Source organism: Solanum verrucosum, unplaced genomic scaffold (genome assembly GCF_900185275.1).
Source record: "Solanum verrucosum unplaced genomic scaffold, falcon-dt-bn FXZP01000138.1, whole genome shotgun sequence".
NCBI classification, from domain to species: Eukaryota; Viridiplantae; Streptophyta; class Magnoliopsida; order Solanales; family Solanaceae; genus Solanum; species Solanum verrucosum.
The window spans coordinates 1,623,317-1,629,316 of record NW_026020134.1 but is presented as its reverse complement, the minus strand read 5'-3'; positions in this window follow the sequence as shown (position 1 = coordinate 1,629,316).

The following is a 6,000-nucleotide window of genomic DNA, read 5'->3' as shown; positions in this document are numbered from 1 at the left end:
AACATAAATATTTTCTGAAATTTTCCACTCTGTGTCTTTATTTGATAGGAAAGATGATAATGTATTTTGTGGTAATGAATGAGTGGTACAATATGTGGACGTAAAATGCTAGAAATAAATTAGAGGAAATAGCTTCATTGGAATCCGATGTCAGTAACTCTAATAATTGGCTTTTCACTACTCCCTCGTTTTTCATATTACATGAGCATTTTCAATTTTACACGGTGATTAAGAAATCAATAATAAATTGATCAATTTATTATTTTGTCTTTTATTAATATTAATTAGCCTCTTGAAAAAAAATCAGATTTTCAAAATTTATTTAAACCTCTAAAGGTCAAATTAATTATAGAGGGGAAATGAGGAAAAAATAAATAATTCTATCCTAATTTAGTAAATGATCAGATAATATGAGACAAATATGTTTAGTGAGATACCCATCTAATATAAGACTTTTGGGGTCGTTTGGTGTGATGGATTAGAGGAGTTAATCCCATGATAAATTTTAAGTACCCTTTATTTCCTTGTTTGGTTGGAAAGTTTGGGATAACTTATCCCAGGATTATGAATTAGTACCGGGATAAGTTATCCCTCATATTGGGTGGTATAGTAATTCCGAGATACCGGGATAAAATAGGTAAATGACAAATATATCCCTTTAAATCATTTTTATATCTCATTTTTCACATTTATGTATATTTACATTATTTTTAAATATTTACTAATTCTTATTTTTATGATAATTATTCATATTTTTCTATTAAAAAATTACACTATATAAATATAATTTTTATTTGTGAATTTATTTGACTAATTCTTATGTTTATTTTATTTTGATTTCTCATAAATTTTCTTCTCTTTAACAAACTAAAGAGGGAAGCTCTATTTTTAAGCTAGATAAGAAAAAAGTTATAGTTTTAAATACACACGGTACTTATCATGGGAATATATAAGCAAAAATATTTATGTTAAATAAAATAAAAGTTTTATTTTAAAAAATGAATAACTAAAGCTCGCAAAGAAAATATAAAAAAATTAAATAAAGTGAAGGGTAATTTTGTAAACAAACAATTTGTTCTTAAAATTTATCAATATATATTATTTTGAATACAACAAATAGGGGTGTGAAAAAATCGAACCGACCGATAAATCGAACCGAAAAAAGTGTTATAGGTTAATTGCTATTGGGTTATTGGGTTAACGATTTCTTAATGGTTTTTATAAAAAAAATTATCGGGTTATCGGTTCGATTTTGGTTTTCAATACTGGGTTATTGGGTAAACCGATAACCCATTAAGAGTTAAGACTATAGCAATTTACTACTTTTACATATACATACATATTAGTAAATATTAATCTCAATATCTTAATAGTTATGTCTTTGTCATTTAGCCATCAATTCATACTTCGCTATGACTTTGAGTTCACAACTTTACATTATACAAATCGTTAAAACCTAAAGTAAGAACCATATTCCTCTTAATTTCTCTTTGTGTTACACATATATAGTTTTTTTCATGTTTGTTATTATTATTTCTATTTTATGAGATTTTGTAAAGTTACATTATTATCTTGTCGTGTCAATTAGAGAAGTCATATATTTGTTTTATAAGCATATTTTTATTGGTTAAACCGAAAACCGAACTGTTAAGGAACAAAATCGATAAACCGAAAACCGATAAAAAATTATCTTATTGGTTCGTTATTGGTTTAGTGTACTTAAAAACCGATAAACCGAACCGATAATATATAAAACTAAACCGATCCGATAATATATAAAACTAAACCGATCTGACCGATGCACACCCCTAACAATAAACCAAACACTCAATAAGAAATAATCCCAGCACAACTTATCCCATCATAAAATCTCAACACAACTTATCCCATCGTAAAATCTCAACATAACTTATCCCAACATAACTTATCCCATCATAACGCATATCCAAACCAAAAGACCCTTAAGAGTATTAATTTCTCACGAGATGACTAGAGAGGAGCTCAAATATAAGAAGCAGAGTTTATATTTTTTCAAGTCTTCTCTTTTGTTGTTTTGCTATGAATAGTAATACTTATCGGTGAATAACTTTATAAATTTTTTAGTGAAATAGATCTAAGTCCCTTGAATTTGGCAAATTTTATGCGGTATACATTTAAATTTTATGTGGTGCAAATTTTAAATTTTTTATTGGCTTAATTATCTCCTCGTTTTGAAAGAGCAATATCTTTTCAATTTTGCAAAAGTTAGGTTTTGCTCTTTGTTAGTCTTCATATCTATGAGAGCGATACGAAGGGTAAAACGTTAAACTCTTCTCATTGGTCGAAAAGGAAAAAAAGTACATTGTGGTCCTACTGCTAGACTGCCCTACCACCCTCCCATGTACAAAATTATATGTTTTACAAATGTAATATTTGAATTTGCAAGAAAGCATTGGAGATATCAGATCCGTTCATCTGGTTTGTCAATCATCAAAATTAAAATTTACAACAACTACAACAAAGGTGAGTGAGCATTGATCTTCCTTGCTTCCAACTATAATTTGAAAGTTCCCCATCAAAATTCACATTTAATTGGTTAAGAAAGTGAATTATAAGATAGGGAAAGTAAATTCACATTTAAATTTCACAAGTGAACCATATAACATTAATGTCCCAAAACTTTACAGGTAGAATTTGAAATTTCACAATAGCAAATATATTCAAAGACGGGTGATCATAATCGTATTTTCACTTGAGGCTTAACGAAAAGAAACTTGAAATTATATTTCTTCAATAAAACTTGATAGGTTCATTACAATGTTGTTTCCAATCATAGTTACTAAGGATAATAATAAAGATGTTCATCAATACATGATCATATTCTTGGACTTACTCCATAAACTTTTAAAAAAACACTTAACTTAAATGTAGTACTACTATATAGTATTTGTTGAAGCCTTAATAATCCAAATTTAACTAAGATGAATCAACAGACCATGTTACATTAACAATTGAACCATCTTTGAGGTTGTATGTAGACAAGGCTTGATCACTTTTCATTTCAATTGAATTGTGTTCAAGTGTGTAATACAAATCATCACCAAAATTTGCTTTGACAATTTCAACCAAGTCCTTTACTTTATCTGTCTCTTTCATTGTCACATTGAACTCTGATGTTTCTGACTCAACTTTAAATTTGATCTTTTGTGGTTCATCCATGGCCACACAATAAGGGAAAATTATGAAGAAAAAAAAAACAATTAAAATTGATGTTTGATTAGTTTTAGTGATAGACTTATTTGATTTGGTTGAAGAAATGAGTGAATTTTGTAGCTTTTTATAGGAAAAAGAATCACGTGTATGTTACATGACATACAAATTGTATGGTAATGAATTGGATGATTAGTTTGGTTCATAATTGTTGTGTTTCTACATCAATGAGGTTTTCATGCAATGTAGTGTTAATTGTTTTTTGTATTCTAGTAGATATATATGGACTGGATTTGTTTTATTGTCGAAAAGATGTTGGATTATTTTTTAGAGTTGAGGTGTTTGATCGATATAAGTTGTTACTATTATTCTACGTAAGAGACCAAGAAAAAAATGACTAAAATGAAATAATTGTACTATAGTCGAATTTTGCATTAGAAGGTCAAGCGATAATACACACGTAATAAAAAAAAGATGCGCGAGTCCGTCTAATACTTGACGTTTACAAGATTATTTTGAACTTGTGAAAAGGAGATGTGTAGATGCCCCAGTAAGGAGGTGTGATAGGTTGATTCGAAGACTTGAGGAGAGATAGACCTAAGAACATGACACAACTTCATCTCACGGAGGATATGACCTTATTGATAGGAGGGTGTGGATTCAATAATTAGAATAGTAGGTTAGAGGTGTTAGCCCGTGATTTTTTTTGGTGTATGACTTCAGAACACTTTTTTGTTTCCAAAACTTTAACAGAACCATCTGTAAGGACCTGAGAACAATTTCTATAGCCTCACTATGATTCAGGCCACTCTTTTTAGTCTTTAGGGAGTTACACGATAGAAATTAAGTGATTTTTTCAATTTTCTATGTTAGACCATTGAATTTTTGGTGATAAGACTTCCATATTTTTTTTTTCCAAAATATTTATAGAACCGTCCCTAAGAACCTGGGAACGATTCTTATAACCTCAACATGATCCACGCCACTACTTTTTAGAATCTAGGAGCCACTCAACAGGAGTTACGTGATTTTCTCAATTTTAAATGTGTGTTAATCCATTGATTTTTTTTTTTGTGATTTGACTTCCGGTCACTTTTTTTCAAAACATTTACAGAACCATCCGTAAGGACCTAGGGAAATTCTTATAGCAATTCAACATGATCCACACCACTTTTTTTAGCATTTAGGGGCCACTCAACAGATATTACACGGTTTTCTCAATTTTTCATGTGTGTTAATTCATTGATTTATTTGGTGATATGGCTTCTGGACACTTTTCTTTTCAAAACATTTACAGAACCATCCATAAGGACCTGAGGAACATATCCTATAGCCTCACCATGATCCACACCATTTTTTAAGCATTTAGGGGCTACTCAACAAGAAGTAGGTGATTTTCTTAGTTTTTCATGTGTGTTAGCCCATATATTTTTTTTGATCAAATGGATTTCTGGCACCTTTTAACTAAAACCTTAATAGAACCATCCGTAAGGACCTGAGAGACAATTCTTATAGCCTCACCATGATCGACACCATTTTTAAACACTTAGGGGTCACTAAACAAGAATTAGGTAATTTTCTCAATTTTTCGTGTGTGTTAGCCCATGATTTTTTGGCGTTATGACTTTCATATATTTATTTTTTTCCATAATCTTTACAAAATCTTCTATAAGGACATGGAGAACAATTCCTATAGCCTCACTATTATCCACACCATTTTTTCAGTATTTAGGGGCCACTCAATAAGAATGAGGTGATTTTCTCAATTTTTCATGTGTGTTAGCCTCGAAACTTTTTGGTGATATGACTTTTGGGCATTATTTTTTCAAAACCTTTACAAAACTGTCTGTAAGGACCTTGGACCAGTTCCTATAGTCTCACCATGATCTATGTCATTTTTATAGGATTTAAGGGGCCACTCAACAAAAATTAGACTATGTTATCAGTTTTGTGTGTGCGATTTAGCTCATTGATTTTTTGGTAATATAACTTCCGAATATTATGTTTCCAAAACCCTTACACTACCATCCATAAGGACCTAGTGAACAATTTTTATAGCATCACCATGATCCACATCATTGTTTTTAGTATTTAAGGGTCACTCAACATGAATTAGATGATTTTCTTAATTTTTTTTGTGTGTGTTAGCCTATGAATTTCCTGGTGATGATATGACTTTTTGATATTTTTTTTCCAAAATCGTTACAGAACCATCTATAAGGACCTGATGAACAATTCCTATAGTCTCACCATGATCCACGCCAGTTTTTTTTTAGAATTTAGGGGTACATCAATATGAATTAGGCGATTTTGTTAGTTTTACATGTGTTTTAGCCTATAAATATCTTGGTGATATCGTTTTTGGGTACTTTTTTTTTCCCCTTCAAAACCCTTATAAAACCATCCATAAAGACTTAGAGAACAACTCCTATTGCCTCACCATAATCCACTACAATTATTTTTTTAGTATTTAGGGGTCACTCAAGAGTAATTGAGTTTTTTTCATAATTTTTTGTATGTGTTAACCCATGAATTTTTTGGTGATATGATTTTTGGGAACTTTTTTCGAAAACTTTTTCTGAATCATCCATAAGGACTAGAGAAAAATTCCTACAGCCTCAGCATAATCCATGTCACTTTTTTTTTGACATTTATGAGACACTCAATAGAAATTAGACGATTTTTATAATTTTTCGTTTGTGTTAGCCCCTGAATTTTTTTTTTTTGTGATATGACTTTTGGACATTTTTTTCAAAAACTATACAGAACTATCTGCAAGGACATGTGGAGAAATTCCTATAGCTTCACTAT